The sequence below is a fragment of the Rhinolophus hipposideros genome (genome assembly GCF_964194185.1).
Source record: "Rhinolophus hipposideros genome assembly, chromosome: 6".
Classification (NCBI taxonomy): Eukaryota; Metazoa; Chordata; class Mammalia; order Chiroptera; family Rhinolophidae; genus Rhinolophus; species Rhinolophus hipposideros.
In genome coordinates, this window is record NC_138052.1 from 87,270,674 (window position 1) to 87,298,334 (window position 27,661).

Here is a 27,661-nt window from a genome sequence, read left to right on the forward strand (position 1 = left end):
ATAGAATAGTCTTCTAGTGAAATTGAGCTATTTAAGGAGACAGATGTCAACTTGCACAGTTAAAATAGTTGAGTGGATTTAAACCCAACACATGAAAGTCTTTCTGGGATGAAAAACACTATCTTGAACTAAAAAAGAAAATCCATAATAAATGAATTGAAATAGAGGACAGTCACAACTAACCTAAAAGATCAAATGGAAGAAATCTCTCAAATTCTAGAACTAAAATAAAAAAGTGATCAAAATTTGAAAGAGAACAGAAGAGACTTTCAGGATGGACAGATGAGACCTCATGTGTATGTAAAAATAACCATTGCAGGATAGAAATAAAAAAAAAATGAAGGAAGGAGAGGCAAATGTAAACTAGTCATAGAAGAAAAGTTCCCTGAGCTAAAGAACTGAACCCGTAGTTTTAAAGGGTTTGCCAAGCAAGAGTCATAAGATACTTTTCTAGGCATATTCTTAAAAAAATTACTGAATTTCAAGGATGAAGAAAAATTTCTTACACTTCTTTTGAAGAAAGAATAAAATGATTCAAATATATAAAGTGGAGGGGGGTTGAAATCCCAGATTTCTTTTCATAATTATGTATAAATCAATGACGTTTCTTAAAGTTTTTTTTTTTTTTTAAGTGAGAGTTTGGGTTTCCCAGTGGAAACAGAAGAGACCTAAGCCAAATTCTCTGCTTCTACTTTATTAGTTAAGGAGATGAGCTAAAGTGGTATATATTTTTAATGGCTCATCTTTTTAGGCTCACATCTGGCCCACAATGTGAGCCACATTTTTAGGCTCAAAATGAATGGGTACTTGAACAGATATAGGCTTAAATTGTCATCAGACTTTGTAAAGGCCACATTGGAGTCTAGCTACACTCATGCACCCGATTCCCAGCCAATATATGAGTATTAGCATCAACAAAATTCACAGTGAGTAAGGAGATAGCAGAGATGGCTATTGAGGGCTTTCTTTCCAGTGGGAGGGGCTGGTCATGAGAAAACAGGTTCAGGAGTTTATCTATTAAATAATATACTTGGTTGGGGTGCTCAGTTAGCTCAGCTGGGTAGAGTATGGTGCTGATAACACCAAGGTTGCTGGTTCGATTCCTGCACTGGCCACTGTGAGATGTACCGTCCTAAAAGAAAAGAAAAGAAAGGAAAGGAAAGGAAAGAAAAGGAAAGGAAAGGAAAGGAAAGGAAAGGAAAGGAAAGGAAAGGAAAGGAAAGGAAAGGAAAGGAAAGGAAAGGAAAGGAAAGGAAAGGAAAGGAAAGGAAAGGAAAGGAAAGGAAAGGAAAGGAAAGAAAAGAAAAGAATATCCATGGAGAGAGAATTATTTAATAAATAGTACCAGAACAACTGTTTATCTATATAGAAGAAAATAAAACTGGACTCCTACCAAACACTGTAAAACAATAAATTCTAGATATTTGTACAACAGGGAAAACAACATAGAGATATACACCATGGTGTTATTTGTAACTTCAAAGAGGCAGGAATAGAAGAGGTAGAGTGGAGGAGTGTTTGCCTTTGTATGTCTTTGAATGGCATGGAATACTGGAATACCTCTTTAAAATAAGTATATATCAAATTTTAGCTTGAAATATGTTTAATAAAATTTTAAAATGAAAAATAGAGCAAGGCATATTTTACTTTCTTGCTATTCCATATAAGTTCTTAATGGTTTTCCTCATTTCACAATACCATGTGGATGTACCATAGAGAATAATCATATGTGTGTGTGTGTGTGTGTGTGTGTGTGTGTGTGTGTGTGTATCTGAATTCAAATAAAAAGAGAAAAATCTTAAAATGCTAAAAAGGAAGAGAAAATTGAGTATCAGATGGTTGGAAAGTGTAGTTACACTGCAGCTGCACTGGGAATGAGCATGCTGAGGGGAATCACAGGATTTGTGGCCTCGGGTCATGAGTTTTTATGACTATTGTTCTTGGGTCTGTTTGAGGTACACTTGGAACTGAAACTCCCCACATTAAGCCAAACTTCTCAAAGAACTTCACAAAAGGACAGACCAGAAAACACTTGCTCATTGGCGTAGATAGAAAACAAGAAACTTTATGTTTGCCTAGATATTATACACCCTTGTAGTCTCGTAAGCCTTAAATTAAGAATTTACCATAAAAATCGATCCTTGGGTTGTGATATCCAAGGTGGGTCCTGGGAAAAGCAATATAAAACTATTTTCAAAAAGGTCACAAAGGATATTTCCAGAGGAAAGGCTATGTTATCATAAAAATAATTACAGTGCTGACTCAATAAATAGCAGGACTGGAATCTCACGAACTTGAGATAACAGAACAACAATCATAAGAGAGTAAGTATCAAATAATGTTCAAAATGTTTCAAGACAGAAAAGAACAATCAAAAGCCTCAAAATGGATGGGGTATTATAAACAAAAGACCAGCAGAAAAAGAAATATTTCTTTAAAAAACTGAGTATATTGATTAAACATATTAGATATAACCAATGAAGGACCTGACAAAGGACCATAAACTGGAAAATAGATATGACAGTTACACAGAATAAAGTTCAGAGACATAAAGGAATGGAAATTATAAAAAAAAAAAATAAGTATGTGTAGGACAGAATAAGGAAGTCTAGTATTCATTAGTAGAGTTTCCGGAAAAGAGAGTAGAGAGATGGAAAAAAGGAAATTTAAGAAGATAAGAATAAAATACTTCCAAAATTAAGAAAGGAAAAAATTCCGTTGATGGACAAATACACAGTAACCCATATCTAGACTTATAGTAAAACTCCAAAATATCAAAGGGAAAGGTCAATCTTAGAAATAATCATAAATACCTAGGAGTGGAATTGCTGGATCATAAGGTAGTTCCATTTTCAGTTTTTTGAGATACCTCCATACTGTTTTCCATAGTGGCTGCACCAATCTGCAATTCCACCAACAGGTATCTATCTGGAGAAATCCAAAACTCTAATTCAAAACAATTTATGCACCCTGATGTTCATTGCAGCAGTATACACAATAGCCAAGACATGGAAACAACTAAAATGCCCATCAGTAGATGACTGGATTAAGAAACTGTGGTACATTTATACAATGGAGTATTACGCAGCCATAAAAAAGAATGAAATCTTACCATTTGCAACAATATGGATGGACCTAGAGAACATTATGCTAAGTGAAATAAATCAGACAGAGAAAGACAAATGCCATATGATCTCACTTATATGCAGAATCTAAAGAAAAGAATAAATGAATGAACTAATCATAAATAGTCTCAGAGACATAGAGGAGAAACTGAGGGTTGCTAATGGGGGTGGGTGGGTGGGGATAAGGGGGTAGTTGAAGGGATTAGAAAGCACAATCAGTAATCACAAGATTGCCACGGGGATACAAAAGTCAGTTTGGGGAATATAATCAATAATGTTGTAAAGATTTTGTAGGGTATCCGATGGACAAGTCTCATTATGGAGACCACCTCAGGGAAGATGCCTGATCACTGCACTGTACACCTGAAGCTGAAGCTGAACAATAATGAATGCCAACTATAATTTTATATATACATATGTATATATATATATATATATATATATATATATATATGTATGTATATACTTACAAGAAGCAGAGTACAGCATTAGGAATAGAGACAGTGGAAATGTAATGGCTCTGTGCGATGTCAGAGGGATAGTGTTTGGGGGACGGGGGTTGACACAGTGTGAGGGATATAAATGATAAATGTCTATTACATTGTTTTGTGCACCTAAAACAAACAAACAAACAAACAAATAAATTTTAAAAAGAAATAATCATAAACAAGGTAGATGACTTTCAAATGAACAACTTCAAATGAAAAAGGCTTTAAAAAAAGCATTATCCTTTTTAAAAAGCACTATAAGACATACACAAGAGCAATACATGACACTAAAGGGAAACTTTTAAAAGAAAATTCCCAACTCATATTCATCTAACACCACAGGCTCAAAAAAGTAAAGCAGAAACTAAAAGAATTGCAGGGAGAAATCAACAGATCCACACTCATAGTGGGAGATTTTAACATACTGTTTTAGTAATAGGTAAAGCTGAATTAAATATTGGCATTATTTAATAATATAATTTACAAGCCTTCCAATAAATATTTATAAATATAAATACTGCACCTAACGATTAGAGAATACAGATTTTTTTAAAGCACACTTGGAACATAACTAAATATGAACACATATTATACCACAAAGCAAATCTCTAAACTATTGAAAAATCAATGCCTCATAGGCTACATATTTTCTCTAAAAAGAAGTTAAAAAAAATAAATAAGAGACAGAGAGAGAGACAGAGAGAGGGAGAGGGGGAGAGAGAGAGAGACAGAGAGAGAGAGAGAGAGAGAGAGAGAGAGAGAGAGAGAGAGAAATAGACTAACCATTGAATAAAAGTTAACCAGATTAAAAAAGCAGTGGGGTGTGATTGAAAATCAAGGAGACACTATTCTAGGCCTAGAGAAAAACTTTAGCTGATCTCCTTAAAATGGGGAACGGGGTTTGGCACATCTGAGTGAAAGAAAAACAGCGTGGCTGGAATTCACTAGTGGAGGAGGAGAAGCAGAGTAGCATGTAACCGGAAAGATAATCAGAAGCTTGGCCAAGCAACTGTTTGTGGATCATCATTTTTTGATGGACAAAGATTTTGGTTTTGAGTTGAAAACAATGGAAAGGCACTAAAAAAGTTTAAGAGGCAGACATAATTATATTTGCACCTACCAACTGCAAGGAGATTGAACCAGACAAGAGCAGGATCAGTTAGGAAGCAAAGTTGTAGCTCAGGTAAGAGATGATGGGGCTTTGGACCAAGATGTGAGCAGAAGGAATGATGGAGATGAAAACGAATGGACTAATATGAGAGATATTTAGGAGATATTTACAGGATTCAGTGATGTTTTAGCTGTGGGGTTAGAAAGGAGAGCAGGAAGAGTCTAACTTTGCTGAAATGAATACGTGATAGTGCCAATAAGAAAAGAGCCAGGTGTCATGTTCCACAATAGGCTGAATTCTTTCTTGCCTCTGGGCCTTTTGTGTGGAATGCTAAAGTTCTTGCTTTTATTTGAAATATACTACACATCCTGCAAGGCCCAGCGGACATCTCATTTTTTTCCCCATTTATGGTAATTGATATTCATACAGCACTATCTGCCCTTTACAATTTCACTTAATTATTGCAGGAATACACCCAAGCTGACCTGAAGGTCTACTCGTGGGATGGATGCTCAGCAATATCAATCTTGGAAACTGAGTTTTGATTCACCTTCAGCACTCAGAAATATACCAGCTATATTAGGGTTGTTTCCAGTTGAGTCTAGCAAGAAGGCACACATATACCCAGAATCTCCTGAAACACTGAGAAGGGACTAGAGAGTATAAAACTTCTGCTCATATGGCAAGTAAGTCCTCAAAGGACCTATGGGTTTTTTTTTTCTCCTAAATGGTAGGAAATTGGAAGCTTCAACTGAAAGCTGCCCTATCACCTGCTCCATGCAGCAGCCATCTGTGCATACACAATTAATTTGTTTACCCATATTAAAGGAGCTCATATTCGTTTTGTGATTTATTTATTTTTTATTTTAGGCCTTCAGCTGGTGTTTAAAAAAAAGAGCTGAGGGATTTATTCAGGTGCAATCAAAACCTTGGAACCGCCTGTATCTTAAAACCATTTGGGTCTCTTTCTATTTATCCAACTGATTAGTGCCTCTTCCTTCCCCTTCCATATTTATTCAGTTTGATAGTCTATCTTTTCTTTTTTTCCGTTCATGATTCCTGCCTCTATGTTGCTGTCTCTTTGTGATAACAGGAGTGAGTCATTAATCAGATATTATCAGTCGCAGGTTCAAATCTTTCCCAGTGGATTCTCATCATACTTAGAATAATAATGATGGGCTACAAGACCCTACATGATCTGACCCTTGATTACCTCTTCAAAGTCACTGTTCCTTCTCCTCTTAACTTACTGTACACCAACCACATTGCCTACCTTCCTAGAACACAACAAGCCTATACACATCCCAGGACCTTTGCCATTTCTGGACACTTTAGACTCTTCCTCCAGATATTGATATATGTACCTTACTCTTTGTAGTAAACATCACAAATGTTCCCTGATCTCTAGCTGTTTTTTACTTCTGGGTACACCGAAGTTCACTCTGCTGATAGGCCGATGACATGTGAATAGAAAGGATGTGTCACTTCTCCGTGAAGTGTTTACTGTAATTTAGTTGTGCTGCTTGACTCTGCAGCCCTCTTCTTTCTTGTCATGATCAGGAAGGCCACGTGTTCAGATGGCACTGCTACAAGACGGTGGAGCCTCTGTTGGCTGGCATTACTGTTTAACGGCTGCACAGCCCTCACCAACCCAAGTTGGACATCGGAGTGGGTGAGAAACATATTCCCTGTGTTATTTTAAGCCACTGAGGGTTTGTGTTTGTTGGTTATTCCAGCGTAACCAAGACTTTACTGACTAATGTCCTACTGAAGTCCTTGCTCAAATGTGACCTCGACACAGAGGTCTCTGACCACCACATCTCTGTGTCTCTCTGTGTGCCAACCTGGCTTTGTTTTTCTTTATCAGATCTATTTTCCTCAATATAATGGAAGCTCTGTGCAGGTAGGGACTTTAATTTGTTCATTCACATACTATTTAACAGCAAGAAGAGTCCCTGGAACATAGTAAGTGATCAATAGCTAATTGTTGGATAAATGACTATTCATTGCAAAAATGGAAATATTGTAGATAAGTATAACTTAGAAAGTAAAGTCCCATGTAATTAGCTCGCCCAGAAATAATTACTATTATTTATAAACTTTTTCTAAATTGTGGTTTATTTATATACTAACTCATGTGTAAATAATTGCATATTTTACCTTTTTTACTAAAATGGAACATGCTCCTCTAAATGAATTATTCTGTAACTTATTTCCCCATGTAGCAATTACTCTTTGATGGTTTCTATGTCATGGTTTAAAGATTTGTCATGTTTTTAACTACTCAGTTGTATTCACCTTCTTAATAATCATGAGTTTCCCAAGCTTTCTTTTAAAAAATTTTTTTTATTGAATTTATCAGGGTGACATTGGTTAATAAAGGTATATATGTTTCCAGTGTACAACTCTATGATAATCATCTGTATATTGCATTGCGTGTTCACTACCCCAAGTCAAATCTCCTCCCATCACCATATTCCTAAGCTTTTGCAAACCTAGTATTCATTCATTTCAACTCATGTTTCTTGCTGGCCTGCCATTCCAGTGTCTGGAGATTTGGCAGCAAGTAAGAAGACAAGGTTTTTATACTCAAGGAGTTTATGCTAACTTTGTAAGAGACAGATAATTAACACAAGCAGAGCGAAATATTTCAGATTATGATAAATGCAGCAAAGAAAATACAAATAAATATGGTAATGTGATAGAGAGTGATTGAGGACTTTTGAGCTCTATCCAAAGGCGAACAGGAGCTAACTCTGTATACATTCGGGGGAAGAGAGTTCCACGCAGAAGGTACTTATGGGCAAGCTTGTATAAGGAACAGAAGCCATGTATGAGGAACAGAAAGGCCAGTGCAGCTGAAATGTGGTCTGTGAGAAGGAGCATGACACAGACAGAAGGCAACAAAGAAGATTCTGATAATGTGGAATATTAATACATAGTAGGTGTTCAAAAATATAACTGATAGCTTCTTTGTTAACAGGGATAAATACAATTTCACTACCTATGCAAAATGAGAAAAAGTTCCCATTTCAGTCTCTACTTATAGCATTCCATAAGATATATTGAATCTAAAAGCTGAGCAAAACCCTAGAATGTTTCAGCTCTTTTATAAGGCACCATTAGGATGGCCATAAAATGTGTAGCCTTTAAAAATACTTTCTACAGCTCGGCACTATGTCTGAGATAACCTTAAATGTTAATGAAATGTTTCATAAGTCCACTGTTTTTAAGGCTGTTAGGAGTTTAAGGAACTTCTTAAATACCATCTCATAAAATAAAAGAATCTAACTTAAGATTAACTTACATAGAAAAAATATGTCCCCGAAGACCTTGTATATGACTTGAATTCAATTATTATTTTCTTCTGAGAAGAAAACAGGATTGATTCTGTACTGGCCTCAAGTAGGTTCTTGAAAAGATCTATTCCTTTCCAAATGAAAACATATCAACGGGAATAAAATTCTTTATAGCCTGTAACTCAGAGGTGAACTTTTATGAAACCCTTTGGCACTGTGACTATATGTCCAATGGAATCACATATAACTGAAATATCTAGCTGGTTTTGTTCCTGGTGACCCAACAGAATAAGCCCTGAGGCTGTAGAAACCATATTTCTTGACCCATCCTTCCATTCAACTTTAGACAGGTGAAGGGAAAGCAGAGCATAATGTTCTTATGGGCACATTTATTGTTGTTGCTGTTTTTGCTAATTATTTTTTAATGTGCTTTTTAATCCCCAGTGGTGACAACATTCTGAAGTGACACTAAAGAAACAGCTAGGGGAGAAGTTACAGAAGTTGAACCCGGGACATCAAAAGAGAGTAGCAGCTATAGGACAATAACAACACCTTAAATTTATAAAGATCCCTCATGTCTCTGTGAAGTTTCATGTGGATTTGCCTTGTTTAGTTAACTTCCTTTAGTTTACTTTCCATCTTTCACACTGGGAGATATACGTTAGTTTAATCAGAGCAGCATGACAATACTTTTTGTCAATGCTGGAAAAGCAAATTGCTCTTTTCAATTACCCAATTCCTTTCTCGCTGGACCAATACACACAATCAAGTTAAAACTTACAGGAGACGCAAATGTCATTCCTCTTTCCCCAAAGGGTATTTTGCCCAAGAACCCCTATTTCTCCTTTGGTTTGCTTTGGGTTTGCTGTCACCACTGAAGTAATGAAGGCAACATTCATTGGAGGTAATAATTGCCAGCCAGCACGGGCGCTGATGTTAAAACCAAGAAAAAGCCTTTTCAATCATGGCCCGTGCATTTCAATCCAAGCCCTTGTTGTAGAACACTGGAGAACAAGGTGTAAATCAGTTTAAGAACACAGTTCTGCATTCAAGGCATTGTGGTTTACGGCTCCCAAATGACCTCCATCTATCTTCCTTAGCTGTAGAGGTGTATAATTGAACTAAAGAGAATCTTGAGTAAAGAGGCTGAGTGGCAGCTCCATTGCTGTGGCTTAATGGTGTAACTGCCACATGCTTTTTTTTGTTGTTTTGTTTTTTATCCTCTAAAATGTAACAAAATCGTCTGGTAGTCCCAATTCTTCAGGGTGACACTTACTGAGAGTCTGTGTTTTAAAATAGAAATAGGTTTTTATAAGCAAAAAACAAACAAACTATAAATCTCTCTCTACAGGAGAGTTCCCAAAATACAATTATATTAGGTTGGTGCAAAAATAATTGCGGTTTCTGCAATTATTTTTAATCTTTTAAATTGCAATTACTTTTGCACCAACCTAATATAAGCCATTCTCTGCTGTAGCAGAAACTAATATGAATACATGCAACAACCTGTACTTCTTTTGGGGGGGAAATCATTTTTGAGCCTTTATTTTTCTCATGCAACAAGCAGCTGCTTTTGTAGTCTCCAAAGGAACTGGGGAGTGATAGCATCTCACATGTACTCCGGAGAGCTACAGCCAGAAGACACGTGTTATTTTAAGTTTTCGTTTCTTTTTGTTTTCTTTCTTTTCTTTTATTTGGTTGGATCAGTGAGACTTGGGAAATATTGCTTTTAGAGAATTCCTTTTGCCAACAAGCAGTTCACTCGCCAATAAACGTTTTTTTGTTTTCTGTTTTTTGTTTTTCTTTTGAGGATATATAGTTTACATGTATTCATCAGGTCTCCATGTACAAATTGCTGTGTGAGAATGCTAGGAGAGCATAAAAACTGAACAAAGACTTAACTACCTCCTCGTGGAACTCTCTGGGAGTGTAGTACTGGCTGAACATTAAGAATGAGTTCATTAACACAGTCATTTAATATGAGTAATTAGGACTGCATGGACAGTTTCAGGGGCTCTGAAATCTCCACCTTTCCCAACATCTAAACCCTAAAATTAAAGAATATATATAACCTGCTTGCTGACTGTGCCTGAAATCCCATCATTGGACATTCAGTCCTATTGCACAAGATAGCCCTGGCTAATATGCAAATCTCACTAGAAGGAATAAACTATTAAATATTACTACTAATAAGAACTAACTCTAACCACTAGATTACGACATTCAGGAGAGTTCTAAACACTTTATATTATTTAATTGTTGAATTCTCCAAACAACCTATTCATTGTTCCCATTTTACAAATGCAAAAATGGAAGCAAAGACACAGACGTTCATCTGCCCAGGTTACAGTTCATATAAGGCAGAGCCTGGACTGTCTGATGTCAGCACCCTTGGTCTAAAGCACTCTGTTAGAGAAAGTTTATCAGATCCCTCAGTGAGAAGACAGAAGGGAAACTAGGAGGGTAGGTAAAGATAAAGTTTGTACTATGGAGAGCATCCCTTCAGAACTCACAACTCAGCGTGGGACCAATAGTGGGGATGGTCTGTTTTGCAGACCATGAGGTCATCAAGTTCTCCTTAAAACCAATGCTACATCATTTATGCCATTAGTGTGTCACAGAAGGGTGTTGAGGTCAAAATTATTTTCATAATAATATATGTTATTTGCCATTTTTTATTGTGTTGACATTTGCAATGATGGTACAAAAGCAAATGGTGGGTCAAATGGCTGGCAACTCAGCATGAATTACGGCAATGGCACCAAACACTGAATTCTCTGACACACACTGCCATTAAAAAATATGTCAATTTCACTTAAGAGTGACATTAGTGAAACAGTAAAAATTACTAATTTTATTAAATATTGACCCTAAATACATGTGATTTTAAAATATTCTTTGTAATAAAATATGCATAAAGCCCTTCTGCTGAATACCAAAGTGGTAATGTTGCCTCTAGAAAAGACACTCATGCAATTATTTAAGTAATAAGTTAAACTGGCCACAGTTTTCATGGAATACTATTTTTCACTTGAAAGACTGATTGACAGACAAAATGAGTTACTTGGTAGATATGTTATCTAAAATAAGGCCACCTCTCCAAGAAAGGCAACTGACAAGATTTAATGATGATAAAATTAGAGATTTCAAGAGAAAATTAGAACGTTGGGAAACTTGAATTGGCCACTGTGAGCTTCTCAGCATCCTGAAACTTGAGATTTTTCTGACGAGCTCAGAAAAATGTGATTTTTTAATATTATACGATGAAATATATATAATGAAATGTGTCAACAATAGAAGATTTGCATAACTCTGAATCAATTTTTTTTTCCTGGTGACCAATGTATGTTGTTATATACGAATGATGTTACAGAATCAAGCCTGGTAATAGAGTATGAAAAGTTTATTAATATGATTTCAGATTCTACAATGTAACTAATCTTTAAGATATGATCACCTGTTGGGTTTAGCTAATGTATCAGAAAAAGAAATACACAAATATATGAAAAAAACTATTAAAATGCTCTTTTTTCCAATGACATTTCAGCACGAGACTGAATTTTCTTCATACACTTCAATCAAAACAACATATTGGAACATATCAGAGAAGCAGGTATAAGAATCCAGCCATCATCTACTGAACTAGACATTCAAGAGTTTTTCAGAAATGAAAAACAATGTTGTTTTTCTCAGTTTGGTGGGAAACACAGTTAATAGATTTTATATCTATGAAGTTATAAATTCTTATGTTGACATGTTATGGATTTATTATTGTTATTTTTAAATGGATGACTAAACATTTTTAACTTTTTGTTTTAATTTTTAGCACAGTAAATACCAACAGATGTGATCTATATAAAATTACTTGAAGTCTCCAATATTTTTTAAAGAGTGTAAAGGGGTCCAGAGACCAAAAAGTTTGTGAACCATTGGAGTATCCTTTAGGATGAATTTTGCTTCTATGACAATAGACTGTCCAACTGGCAGTGGCTTAACGGGTAGAATATGCTATTCTCTGTGAAGAGTTTTAGCCAACTGTGAGGATTAGAGGGAATAGTCACAAGACTATCCCCTCGCTTCTAATATAAATTGAAAATTTGAGGGGTTCCCAAAACAACCCTCAGTTTCAATAATTCACTAGAAGAACTCACTTATTACAGGGAAAGTATTGAGATTAAAATCAGCCAAAGGCAGAGTCCAGAAGGGTCCCGTACGTGGAGCTTCTAGTCATCATCTCCCCATGGAGTCGAGGACAGTGTTAACTCCTCCCACTATGTGTGAAAACCCAGGTACACTTTCCATCCAGGTAAAGCTCATCCAAACCTCAGTGTCCAGAGTTTTTATTGGGACCCAATCACATACTGCCTATATGGTTGATTTGTAATCTCCAACCCTTCCCGAAGTCAGGTTGATCCATTTAGTCCCCAGTCCACCCAGAGGCAGAAGCAATACCACCACCTCCACGAAAAGCCCACATTGTAAATCACATTATTAAATTGCCTGGGGGCCAAAGCCCAGAACTTTGTTAAAATACAGATTCTAATTCAACAGGTTTGGGATGGGGCCTGAGCTTCTACATTTTTTAAAAGCTACCACATGATTCTAGTGCAGGTCTATGGATGATAATTTTAGTAGCAGGAAGTCAGGAAACTATGTGCCACAGTGAGTTTGGAACAGCGATACAGGGCGTGTGTCTCTCATAGGAATAAATGTGTCTCTTGTTCAACTACTATCTGGATGAAGCTATATCATAATCATAAATGGTAGATTTTCAGATCACATAATAATGATAATTGTTATAGATAGAATTTATCGAGAAGTTATGTACCAGTACTTTACACTGTTTCATTTACTCTTCATAACAACTTCATGGAGTAGGTATTCTTTTCATCCTTATTGTATATACCGTGTTTTCCTGAAAATAAGTCCTAGCCAGACAATCAGCTCTAAGGTGTCTTTTGGAGCAAAAATTAATATAACACCCGGTCTAATATAATAGACCGGGTCTTATTTAATATAATAGACCAGGTCTTATATAATATAATAGACCAGGTCTTATATAATGTAATAGACCGGGTCTTATATAATATAATATAAGACCGGGTCTTATATTAATTTTTGCTCCAAAAGATGCCTTAGAGCTGATTGTCCGAATAGGTCTTATTTTCATGTAAACACGGTATGAAAAAACAAAGACTGGAAAAGCTTAAGTAAATAGTACTTGATGGCAAAGCTTGAAACCAAGTCTGTTGGTCTCCAGAGATTAAATTTTAAACACTAGAATATTGGCAATTGCTCTAATTATAATAGATTTTTAAAAATTGACTTCTTTGAGATTTTAGCAAGTGGTAGAATAGACATTAAACAATAGTTTCTTTGTGCTGATCCCTGTTCCACTCCCACAGTCCTCCCTGGGCAGGCAACAATTTGTTAACCCAATTCCCACTATTGCACACAATAAGATTCTAATGGATTTTATTTTCTTTGAAATAAAACATCTCTTTTCTAAATTGAGGGTCCTATTATTTTCTAAATATAATTTGAGTTCTCTCTAAACCTTCCCATCATGTTTCTGATCCTGGAAGTATGATTTCTTTAAGGAATTTGTGTCTTAGGATACTAAACACTTGTAAATGCACATAGACTGGGTTTTAGGTTTTTTCATTGACTTGTTTGCATTTCTCTTTTGTTCATTTGTTCATTCATTCATTCATTCATTCAACAAATATATATTGAGCAGCTTCTATGTGCCAAACACTGTTCTAGATGCAGACAATATAGATACAGTCTTAAATTATTTTATAAATGAGTAGGATAAAATAAAACATTTTGTTGAAAAAATTGCTACTGTTCTAGGAATGGTTACCCAGCCATTTAGTCACATGATCCTTGTACAGCCTTCAACCACATAATAACCTATATATCTACATCAACTCTACTTCAACAATCTTTTCCCAAATGCTGATCTCTACAAACACTAAGCAAGATGAACAATAAAGGAGAGGAAGTTATCTTTCTCAAGGACACAGCTATGTCTGTAGCTGTTTGTTGCAGCATTCTTTTCTAAGAGCAAGATATGTAAAAAATGACTAATAGCTTATAGATCCAACAATAGAGAAATGCTCAAGTAAATTAAGATGCATCACCTTGATCAACATTTATACCATAAGACAATTACAAATAATGTCTCTAAATTTTAACAACATAATGAAAAATATTTAAGACATGATGCAAATATGTCAAGTAGTTAATATGTATTAATACTAGGGGGTAAACATTAGATTATTTTCTATACTGCTAAATATTTAATGTAGTTCAGAATAAAAAAGAGAAAAGAATAGCTAATGAACTGAAAGGCAAACACAGTCTTTTAAAGTTCTATCGTCTAGAGAATTCATCCTGTAATTCCCATCTCCACTGTGACTTTCTTAATTCAGGCCTTCCTATTTCTTGCCTCGATCACTGTGGCAGTCCTTTTATTCATACAAAAATGTTCAACAAAAATTGCTTAGGCCCTGGAGATTTACAAATGAAAGACTCATACCTTGTTTAGTCTAGAGTCTAGACATTGCTTCTTTTTTATTAAAATATAGCTAACATATAATATTATATTAGTGTCAGGCGTACCCCATAGTTATTCAACATTTATATACCTAAAATAGTGATCAGCCTGATAAGTCCAGCCACCATCTGACACCGTACGAGGCTATCACAGTATTATTGACTATATTCCCTATGCTGTAGAATACATCCCCAAGACTTATTTTTTTGTACCTGGAAATTGGAATTTCTTATTCCCCTTCACCTTTCCCCCATTTTTAAAAATGTTTCAATTACAGTTGACATTCAATATTATTCTATGTTAATTTCAGTTGTACATTTCTTCCTAATTAAGTCTCCCAGCTGCTGACCTCTATACTGCCTCCAGGAGTGACCTTTCTAAACAATTAATTTGATCATGTTTAAAATCCTTCAGAGGTTAGCCATTGCCTCTGGATAAAGTCCACAGTCCTTAGGGTAATATACAACAACACCTTCTCATGCAACTGTCATTTGCTTTTCTAGTTACATCTGTTGCTGCTGTTCTCCATCCCAACCTAAGTACCATCTCTACCAAACCTTATGCCATTCGATGAGTGCACACTACCACCACTTTCTCACATGTGCTTGCACTTCTGTTTCGTTCCACCCAGAAGCTTTTGCAGCCCTTACTCAACCGTCAACTATAGCTCAGCCCCAGGATTTGCCTCAGGCTGTGTCTTTAGGGAAGCCTCCCTCCCAGACTGGATCAGGTGCCTCCTCACCCCAGGTATTCTTCTCATTTGTAAAACAATGCTTACCAATGTCATGGTACTTATTACTTTGGACAGCATTTGTCTACTATTCAATGATCATCTTTGGGACAGGGACAGTATCCCTCATTTCAGACAGCCTTGTGGCTGTACACAAGGATTTGGGAATCAAAGAGCTTAGGATCATATCACAAACACATCACTTGGTTATTTTAAAAATAATCGAGTTACTGTATGATTAAATGAGATAATACGGGTACAGCAGTTGGCACATGGTAATCACTCAACACATTTAACGTATTATTATTTCTATTTTTTTGAATATCTTTATCCCCATAGTTCCTGGTAAGAGGTCAACAAGTACTTGATGAATAAAAGCATGAATAAAAGAAATAGTAGTATCCTAATTTAGGGCTGATTGCTTTTGATCTGGACAGTTCAGCTGGTGCTTTTATGCTTTGAAAAATACCTGGAAAAGGCATCCCAGAGAGATGGAGCCACTTTCCTAAGGAACAGGGAGAGACCATACAAAGAGGAAGGGAGGATGATCAACGGGAGGGACACTGGATGGAAATTCACACGTTGGGGCAGGGAGGAAAAGAAGAAAAGAAAAAAGATCATTGAAAGGTAAATTAGACTCTTGAAAGTTGCTAGTGATAGTATGGCCACTTCCTATTTGCAGTAGAAATCTGTGGGGCTACTTGTACGGCACAGCCCCCACCTGCTTTCTTCTTTCAGGAAATGTCTTTCTGTGTTCCTGATGAAGTGGAGTGCGTTAAGGTGGGTGCCTGCCCCAAGCTGGGTCAATGAGCCCAAAATGGTAGCACAGAAACCCGATGAGTGTGTGCATCACCGTCTTCATGAAGACTGAAGAAGTATAAGGACACCATTTGGGGACAAAAGGGAGGAGAATAAGGTGACCGTTTTCTTCAAGGAATTGTTTCTCCTGGTTTCTGAGGCTCAGATGTTTCCATGAACTCTCTCTTATATGGGAGGCCCTTGAAATAAATAACATAGCATCCTCCCATTGACCTCTTATTGCTTATACTAGTTTAATTTAGATTTCTATCACTTACATTCAAAGAGTCATAACTAAACTTTATCTATTTGGCTCCATTTCCCACTGTGTGCCTTTATGCACCTTCTGTTTTACTCATTCTAAAATACTCAATGTAGGCTAAAAAAACTATTTATGCATTTTCACATGCCTTTTTCTTCTACTAAGCTGCTCTTTCACTGCAAAATTATTTTTCTTTCTATCAAAACTCTTTTATTTCTACAGCCTCCAGTTAAATACCACCTACTCAACTGAACCTTCCCAGGTTCACCCACACAATCACACATCTCTAGAATATCCTCATTATGCTATGTATTCCTTTATTGCTTTTTTCATTCAGGTCTGTATTATGGTTATTTTACCACCTGTCTCTCTTCTAGATTTTGTTTTCCTGTGGAAAGGCCGGCATCATCTCTGATGTTTAAACCTAAGTACCTCAATCACAGCATTTAGTTGGGCTCAATACAGATTTGTGGAATGGGTGATTCAGGTGAGAGGGATCTTTAAAGAATTTGTCTGCATCTATGGATATAATCAGATGATTCCTACCTTTTAGTATATCATAGATCTAGAAAAAGCATTTGACAAGATACAACATTCAGTGTATGATTAAAACACTTAATAAAATGGGTATAGAAGGAAAATATCTTAACATAATATATGGCCATATATGACAAACCCTCAGCTAATATCATAATTAACAGTGAAAAACTGAAGCCCTTTGCTCTACGTTCAGGAACAAGACAGGGTCATCCCCTATCACCACTGTTATTCAACATACCATGTTTCCCCTAAAATAAGACCTAACCGGACCATTAGCTCTAATGTGTCTTTGGAGCAAAAATTAATATAAGACCTGGTATATTACATTATATTATATTAAAGACCCAGTCTTATATTACAATAAAATAAGACCAGTTTTTATATTAATTTTTCCTCCAAAAGACCCATTAGAGCTGGTGGTCCTGCTAGGTTTTATTTTCAGGGAAATACGGTAGTATTGGAAGTCCTCGCTGGAGTAATCAGGCAAGAGAAAGAAATAAAAGGCATCCAAATTGGCAACGAAGAAGTTAAATTGTCACTTTTTGCAGATGACATGATTCTTTATATAGAAAACCATAAAGATTCCACCACAAAGCTATTAGAAACAATAAACAAATACAGTAAAGTTGCCAGCTACAAAATCAACGTACAAAAATCTATTGCATTCCTATATGCTAACAATGAAATTTCAGAAAAACAAATGAAATAAACAGTTCCTTTTGCAATTGCAACAAAAAGAATAAAATACCTAGGAATAAACTTAACAAAGCATATGAAGGAAACATACATTGAAAACTATAAGATATTTTTTAAAAAAATTGAAAAAGACACAGAAATGGAAAAACATTTCATGTTCACTGATTGGAAGAATCAACATAGCTAAAATAGCCATATTACCCAAAGTAATATACAGATTTAATGCAATCCCCATCAAAATCCCAAAGCATTTTTTAAAGAAATAGAACAAAAAATCATTAGATTTGTATGGAATCACAAAAGACCCCAAATAGCCAAAGCATTCCTAAGAAAAAAGAATAGGCTGGAGTAATCACACTCCCTGACTTCAGCTTGTACTACAGAGCAACAATAATCAAAATAGCATGATATTTGCTGAAAAACAGACAAACAAACCAATGGAATTGAAAACTCAGAAATAAACCCACATAAATATGGACAGATAATTTTCAATAAAGGAGCCCAAAACATACAATGGAGAAAAGAAAGCCTCTTCAATAAAAGGTACTGGGAAAATTAGAAAACAATGTGCAAAAGAATGAAATTAGACTGCTATCTGTCACCATATAGCAAAATTAACTCAAAATGGATCAAAGATCTAAACATAAGACCTGGAACAATAAACTGCATAGAAAAAAGCATAGGTACTAAACTTATGGACTTTCGGTTCAAAGAGGATTTTGTGAATTTGATCTCAAAGGCAAGGGAAGTAAAAGCTAAAATCAGTGAATGGGACTATATCATACTAAAATGCTTGTTCACAGCAAAAGAAACCATCGACAAAACAAAGAGACAACCAATTGAATGGGAGAAGATATTTGCAAACAACACCTTAGATAAGGGGCTAATATCCAAAATACATAAGGAACTCAAAATACATAAGGAACAACCCAACAACGAAAAGACAAACAATTCAATTAAAAAATGGACAAGGGACATAAACAGAAACTTCTCCCAAGAAAACATATAAACGGTCAACAGATATATGAAAAAATGCTCAACTTCACTAGCTATTAGGGAAAGGCAAATGAAAACCACAATGAGATATCACCACACACTGGTTAGAATAGCTATCATCAAGTGTTATAATAACAAGTGTTGGAGACGCTGTGGAGAAAAAGGAACCCTCTTACACTGTTGGTAGGAATGCAGACTGGTGCAGCCGTTATGGAAAATAGTATGGAGGTTCCTCAAAGAATTAAGAATAGAATTACCATATGACCCAGCAATCTCTTTCCTGGGTATATACCCCAAAAATCTGAAAACATTTATTCGTAAAGATATATGTACTCCGATGTTCATTGCAGCTTTATTTACGGTGGCCACGACATGGAAACAACCAAAGTGTCTTTTGATAAATGATTGGATAAAGAAGATGTGGTATATATGCACAATGGAATATTACTCTGCCATAAGAAAAGATTAAATACTGCCATTTGTGACAACATGGATGGATTTTGAAATTATTATGCTAAGCGAAATAGTCAGACAGAAAAAGTCGAGAACCATATGACTTTACTGATATGTGGGATATAAAACTGAAACCAACAAAGGAACAAGACAAACAAACAAAGAAACAAAATGTCATAGACACAGGCAACAGTTTGGTGGTTACCAGAGGTAAGGGGGAAGGGGAGTGGTAGATGAGGGTAAAAGGGATCAGATATATGATGATGGAAGGAGAACTGATTCTGGGTGGTGAATACACAATGTGATATATAGATGACATATTATAGAACTGTAGCCTTGAAACCTATGTAAATTTTACTAACCATTGTCACCCCAATAAATTTAACTGGAAAAAAAAAAAGAAATTGTCATTGGTGTCTCTCTAAACCTGCAGTGTGAATGTCTTCTTTTTTGTGATGTTTGTTCCTATAATTGACAATGTCTCCATTCTTTGTATTAATGCCGTATTTTTCTGACTTGTCGTCACTCCTAACCTGTATTGGCCCAATTTTTTTCATTATAAAAATATTTGATCTCAGAGCCATACGCTCTATTTACTAAAATAACACTTTATCTGGATAATGCCATTTTCTCCTGTCTCTTGTTTCTCTTGTTATTATTATACCTCCCATTTACACTATTCAAAGTTTTTTTTTTTTTTAATATGATAAACCTGGACATTACATCCATTTCAGCATAGATATATATAAAATCAATATATGGATTCTTTCTGAGTTACATTAACTTCTATTTCTTTGTACTTTGTTTTTTATGCTACAGAAGCTGAGGTTTGAAGGTTGAGTGAAGATAGTATACCTATACAACTTCTACAGAAAAGTTTGCAATCAATAAAGATATAATAATCTCATTATAATAAAGTTACACTGAAGATAAATTGTAAATCTTGGGTCAACGGAACCAAATATATAATTCAGAAAGACTTGTTGGGATTTTAAGAGTGGAAGACACTTAGGTATCAGACAGAACTGAGTTCAAATCTCAGTTATATCACTTATGAACTGCATGACCTCACACAACTGATCATGCATCTTCATAAATGAATTTAGTCCTGAAGTTAGGTCTTAAGGACTTGAGATAAATTAAGTACTTAGATAGACTTGACTACATAAAAAGTTAAATTTAAGTATCAAAACACCCACTTAGTGAATAAATAAGGGAAATTTGGACTTTGCATATGGTATCACATTTAGATATCTATTTTGTTTCCAATTGCATTTTTCCATTAGAAAGAATAATTAAGTTAATAAGAAAAAATGAAGTTCTAGATAGAAAAGTAGACGAATGACATGAATAAACAATTCACAAAAATATACATACAAATGATCAACAAACCTTTGAAAAAATCTTAAATTCACTAAAAATAGAGGTACATAGGTTAAAATTGTTTAAAATTCAAAATATTTTACAATAATTAATTATAAAAGATAATCATATATTACAATATGAAGTTCAAAAACAATAACAATAATATTAAGTAAAGAGAGAACAGGAATTCTTACACATTGGTGGAGAATAGTTACAACTTTCCTGGATGTTAATTGGGAATTAAAAGGCTTAAAAATTTCCATATGTTATATTTTTTATGTAGATTTTAATTTTATTGCTAAAGAAATAGTTGAACAAGTGTACAGTGATGCAGTGCTTTTTTTTTGATTTAGCACTTTTTATATGGCAGAAAATTAGCAATAGTTTAAACAACCATCATAAGAAAAAGATGAAGATGGAGATATTATTTCGCACCTATGTATAATGGAACACTGGTCAACCATTTTAAAAAGTGCCAAGAAAAATATTTTTCAACATGAAAATATATTGGAGATTAAAAAAAAAAAGGTTTAGTAAAAAAAGAAGCTATGAAATGTAGAATTAGGGAAACATACATAGGTAGGCTGATGTTAGGACTTTGGCCAGTGGTTTTTCTCTAGGTGGTGAGATAATGGGTGATTTGTGATTAAAACAAAATCTTTGTATTTTTTGTGTTTTCCAAATTTTCTACATTAAGCATCAATCCCCTTGCAACCCACCTTAAATCCTCTTTCTTAATCAAACCACTACCATGGCACTCAGCTTCCTCCAGGTGGAATCCCACCATCTCTGGTCCCCTCCCAGTTTCTCCATTTTTCTCTGACAACAGGTGACACACACTGGAGCATTAACACCCCAAGAGGGAACCTTTAACCAGTGAGGGTGGAGTCATTAGATAAATGCTCTAACCCACCCGCCCTCAGGTGGCACATGCATTTTTAGGGCCCCCGGCAGGTCCCAGCAACAGACACTTGATATCCACAGTGGTGACCAGATCGAGGTCCCACTCGGAACACCAGCACAATAACCAACTTTTGTATTGTCCTGTTCTTCTCTTTCACTCTTCCCAGTTCTTCTCTCCTCCTCCCAAATAATCTTTCTGTATGTAGATAAGCTTTGTTTCAGACATTGCCTTTGGGAGTACCCAGGCTAAGGCACACATGTATTCATTTCATCATCATAAAACGAACACTAAAATAAGAACACTAAAAGCGTTTGATATACCCTTAATATAAATAATTAGAGGCTCAAAATTCTAAAGTTCATGGGTAACAGTGCCACCAGCATTAGAGATTTTTAGTGGGATTTTTGCTTTTGGGCTCTTGAAGCTACTGGGGAACTCTGTACTGCATGTTAGGCAAACTCAGTATTACACAACGTTTTTCCCTTAACTGTTTTCAAACTACTGCTCAGATTGTGTAGGAAATAGATCTGTACTGCTGCTAGAAATGGTGTGGAGATTGTTGAGCAAATGACTCCTGTTCCCACCTCCAGGGGAGGAGCCCCACTATCTGCAGCTGTAGTCCCAAGACGCCACCCCACTGCGTAGTTTGCAGTGCAGGACTCACCACTAAAAATATGACTCACACAGGCACTGAATGGAACAACACTCCACTCACATAGCAAAGAGACAGAGTAAGAGAGGTTTCAACAGAGTATTGGTCTCTGTGGCCTGCAGGTCTCACCTCACAACCAATACAGCGAGATGGTCGGCACACACCCTTCTTGTGCTACAGGTATAGGACCCTATTCCCTCCATGCCGAGAGCAGACACAAGTGGGGTTGGCCAGGTGCCATATGATGCATGCACTTAACCTTTTCACTGAGTTCAAGTTTGTTCTCCAAAATGTGTCAAAAGTCCACAGAAAAGAATTATAGGATTTATATTTTTAAGTAAATACAGTTAAGGTGCTACCTTTTATTAAAACAAATGATTACTTTAAAGTACAAACATTTCCTATTGTTATTTAGTCTTAAAAAAACACAAAAAATATGGAAAAATATACATCTGCTTTTTTAAACTTCCTTTTCTGGAACACTGAGCTCATGGGGTAAAGTCGAACGCCGCAGTCAGAAGTATGGAAATATCATTTGACCATCGTCGAACGTCACAGCAAAAATGTTAAGCAGAACAAAGACATACACATCAAGCCCAGAACAGGGACAAATAGTCCAAAACAAAGATATATGCCCAGCACAGGGTGTGAGGGCTCTTAATCTCTATAAGAAAATGTTCTGAACTCATTCTTATACAACTACGGAAAGACTGCATGCATGTGACTGCCTTTCCTAAAAGGGATTCTGCGGGTTAAGCCATGACATTAATAGAGAGCAGTCCCACAGTAGTCATAGAATAAAACCGGCCTCTAGGCTTTACATTCTGTCCAGGTGTACCTTTGGGTATAGGTCAGTAGAGCTATTTTTTTTTTTTTTAACAAGGGTACTGACTATGGGATTAGAAAGTTCTATTCTTTTACTAATGACCTCCCCCTTTCTAGCCAGCCTTGGTAATCGAATTCAGCAGTGCTCAGAAGAGCCACCAAAGTTACCATCAAAATTGATTGATGGCAGTCATTTCCCACATCCCAGGGAAAATTAGATTTATGGATACCATATTTCCCATTTTAAGTATTTCTTCTACAACTTTGGCCTGAACATTTGGCTCCTTGACTCGTTGGTCCCCATTAGAATATAGTCTACTGGGGTATCTGATTTAGTACAGTCACATATTTCTCTTGTTATATAAACTTGATAACCTTATAGTGGTCTTCAAAAACACCATCCCTTTGCATGGCTATGCCACCTGAAATTGTTTGAAATACTATCCTAGTGGAGCATATTATAGCTGTTGTTCCTTTTATTTCGCTTCCGAAATATCTGTGTGAGTGTTTCACCAGAATTGCCTCAACACTAAGCGGGAATCAAAATGGTGGGAAAATTGGAATCTGGCCAAGATTTCTCTTCGTCTGCTGACTTTCATCCTATTCTATTTCCTCTTGTTGCCTATCGCAGGAGCTCTAGAGGAACATCTAGAGGGGACTGGCATTCTTCTGATGCAGCCCACAGCCTTCCACAGTCAAACCTCTGATCCTAGTTGTGATAGCCTTATTCATAACCAGGTAATCACTAGCAGTGATAATGTCCTAATACCGTGCAAATGGAAGGGTGAATTCTGTAGCAAAAACTTACTTTAAGAGATGAACAGATGCCTTTGGGGTGAGAAATTGCCTGTCTTAAGAAGGCTGACGTCATGCAGTAAGGATGCGCTGCGGAACCTGAGAAAGCCAGAGAAATATGTAAGGCAGGAATTGTCCAAATGAGTGAGCTACTGTGGAATAGGTATTCTACAAGAAACCGAGACCACCATTGGTGTATGAAAGAACTGTGAAAACAAGCAAGGGGGCAAGTGGATTCTCGTCAATAAATACTGCAAGTGCTTCAGTGATGTGCGCTCTGGAAGCATCCTGAAAACTTTTCATTAGAGTCAGAGCCCTTTCTTCAAGGCAAATTCTAGAGGAAGATGCAACCAGAGCTTTTCTATTTGCATTTAAAATGCGGAGACCTGAAGCCCCTGTGATGATTAATTTTACGTGTCAACTTGACCTCATGTCAACTTGACCATAGAACGCTCAGATATTTGGTTGAACATTATTTCTGGGTATGTCTGTTTCTGGGTGTGTCTGGGTGAAGATGTGTCTGGATGAGAGTAACATTCGAATTGATAAACTGCATAAAGCAAATTGCTCTCCCAAATGTAGGCAGGTCTCATCTAATCCAGTGAAGGCTTGAATGCAGCAAAAAAAGTGGCATAAAAGAGAATTCCCTCTTTTTGCCTGACTGCCTTCGAACTGAAGACAACCTGACTTCTCTTGCCTTCAGCCTCAGACTCAGACTAGAACTTAGACCATTAGCTCTCTTGGTTCTCAGATCTTCAGTCAGGCTAAAACCTGGGTCTCCAGCTTCCTGACTGCAAATCTTGTCGGCCCCCATAACGATGTGAGCTCATTCCTTATAATAAATTATTATCATATTGGTTCTGTGTCTGTGGGAACCCAGATGAATATATCCCCCTAATCTTTTCCCCAATTTCCTCCCCCATTCATCCTCTCCAGGAGCTAGTATGAGTGCATTTAGGCAGATTTCTGGATTGAGGCTCTAGCCAAAGAAATTTGATAAATTCCTAGAATATATACCAGTACCTCATGTCAGAGCAGCCTCTGGCATGAGGATTATACTATAATTTACTGAATTTGGCTAGTATATCTTCCTGGATTGTCTTTGACTGCCTGTCAACCCTGGAAACTATTTACCTTCTCAGAGTTTAAACTAATCCCTAGTTTTCTTCTTTCCATTGCCACACTGCTTATTCACTTTATAGTTGCTTATAGTTGTCAGATGGCAACTATATTTCTTTTAGCACCAAGGAGTCTACTGGCTTTGAACCTACTGGGTAGATTATAGGGCCTGAATATCTTAATGTCTGAGAATTCCACAGACTTTTTTTAACCACTGGAGAAATCTGATCACAGCTTTTCAATTTTGTCTGTCTCTTCATGTTTCTTTAAAATCTGAACCTATCACTGAATATACATAAGGAGTAAGGATATGAGTCCACAACATAATCTCCCCAACGTCACTCACCAAGGCCAAATTGGCCCTATGAAGTCCAGAACCCAGGAAGAAGTGCAGAGAGATAAGTTCCCACTTTTTTGGTAATGAAAAAAATGGGGAATGAAAGGTCAGGGTTGGACCCTGTTGTTAAGCGAGAACTCTAAGCATCAATCTTGATTTTTCTCTACCTCTTACACGCCACGTTCAAGCCATCACAAAGTGTTGTCAGTTTCACCTACCAACTATCTCTCCAATCTCCCTTCTGCTCTCTATTCCCATTGTCACTGCAGGGAAGTCACACTTCACTTAAGGATTGGGCGCTGAACAGTTCAGGGTAGATGTAAGACGTGTACAGTTATGATTAACCTTGAGAATTCCTCAGGAAGCTACCTCTGTGGAGACAGACATACTGCTTCATAGCAAATCTAACAGTTTTCTCTCCGATGTTGGAACAAATTTCTGTTTCCTCAGTTGAACACTAGGTAAAGACATTGATTTGTATTTAGGGGCCACATTGGATGAAAATATATATATGTCTGAACTCTACAATAACATTTGGCATGGTGACATTCCTATACATGGAATGCATGGAAATTGATGGAAGAAGAGTGTCATATCTCCCATTTTGAGCTTTCTCCCTTTATTGAATGGTGGAGTAGAACTGCTGGCGTCATTTAAAGTGTTAATTCTCCATGTCTTTTTCTTTCTTCAATTCCCTCCTCTCACTTTGTTGCTTAGAGCATATAATTGAATTCCAATAAACATATGACAGGACTTGACTGTGTTTATTTTAAGGAACCAACAACCCTTGTGTGAATTGCAGTGACAGTCTTCTAAGTAGACTCTCATCCTCCATTATCAGTCTTCTCCAATCCATTCACTACACTGCAGCAGAATGATAACTCAAAAGCATAGATTTGATCATGACTCTCACCCATACTTCCCTGTGTAAAATCTTTCAATTGCTTCCTATTATCCTTAGAATTCATCTAACATCTTTGGCTTGACATAAGAAGCCATCACACTCACCTCCCTATCTTTTGCAAGCATCTTCTCTCACCACCCTTATATCTAACCCACAACAACTTCCAATGAAATCGAACTACTTGCACTCTCCAAAAGGGCAATACTTTCCCTTACCTTTGGGCCTTTACACGTGCCCTCCGTTTCCACCTTTGCCTGGCTAATTTATTGTGGTCCTTAAGATCTCAATTTAGACATCATCTCCTCTGGGACCTTCCTTGCATATCTGTAGCACTGCCACTTCTGCCACTGGCTAAGCCTTTATGTTTCTAATCCACAGCTGGTGGTTCAAGGTTAAAGCTCCAAAGTGTTAAAAAATACTCCATATTTTTAACACTTTAAGTGAAAGACTTAGAATCACTGGTTCGATGGGGCCATGCTATTGACTTGTTTTCCTGTTATACTAGCTAATTTACAACTCAACAGTAATGACAATTATCATTATAATTATATCATCAATACCAACAAATACTGATGTTTACCATATGTAAGTGTATGTGATATACATATATATACATTTGATATACTTACATGATATACATATATATCAAGCATTCTTATAAGATATTTATATATATATATATATATATATATTACTTTTTAATATGCAAAGTATTGCTATTACATTCTCATTGAACAGATGAGAAACCTGGGTCACAGAGAGACAAATTAACTTGCGTGGTAGAGACAGAGAAACATATACTTTGCAGTAAATCCAACACAGCCAGTCTTTCTCCTAGTGTTGGAACAAACTGGAAAAACCAGTTTCCAAGCCTAGAAAATCTGACACAAGAACTTGCCCAACCAGTGCACACTCAGCGTCTCACATTTGGTTGGACTAACTTCTGGCACAGCTGTCAGTTTACCATTCTTTTCTTTTTACAACTACCCACTGCACTTGCTATCTGCTCAAGGGAAATTCGCTGCCTCGAACAGAAAGTATTAAAATGAATGAATGAATGAATGAATGAATGAATGAATGAATAAATAAATAAATAAATAAATAAATAAAACAAAAGCCTTAACCTTGAAAGACTTATTGAATGAACATGAATCAATTGCGGCAATGCCTTCCTCCACTGTTACTGTTTACCAAAACGAGGGGCCCTTTTCACCCCAACAGTCTCTCTTTTATAATATGATTGAATTCCACCCACGATCCATGCTGAATATTACCCTGGATTACCCTGATCCAGGTATTATGTTACTTGTATTCGTTAAGACTGATTAAGGTTTTCTTCATATTTATCACCAGTTTGGCTCTCATAGCTGAGACTTACTCTTCTATCAGCAGGACTCCTGGTCTCCTTTGGAAGTTTTCAAAGTGAAAATCCAAGAACACAAATGAATTCTGGCAGCCAGAAGCCCCTACTTTAGTGCATATGTTCCAGCGAGATGAGAGGACCTGTATCTTAGGGTAAAACAATTAAATAACCCTAATTTAAAACTATGGTGTACTCATCATATTTTTCTCTTGGATTCATGCGCAGTGTAAATGTACTTGACGTGATTCAATTATATCTTAAATTCCTGATTGCCAAATAATCAAATAATAAAAGTAATAATATACCAGTCATGTTTACAAAAGTTGTGTAGAGCCAT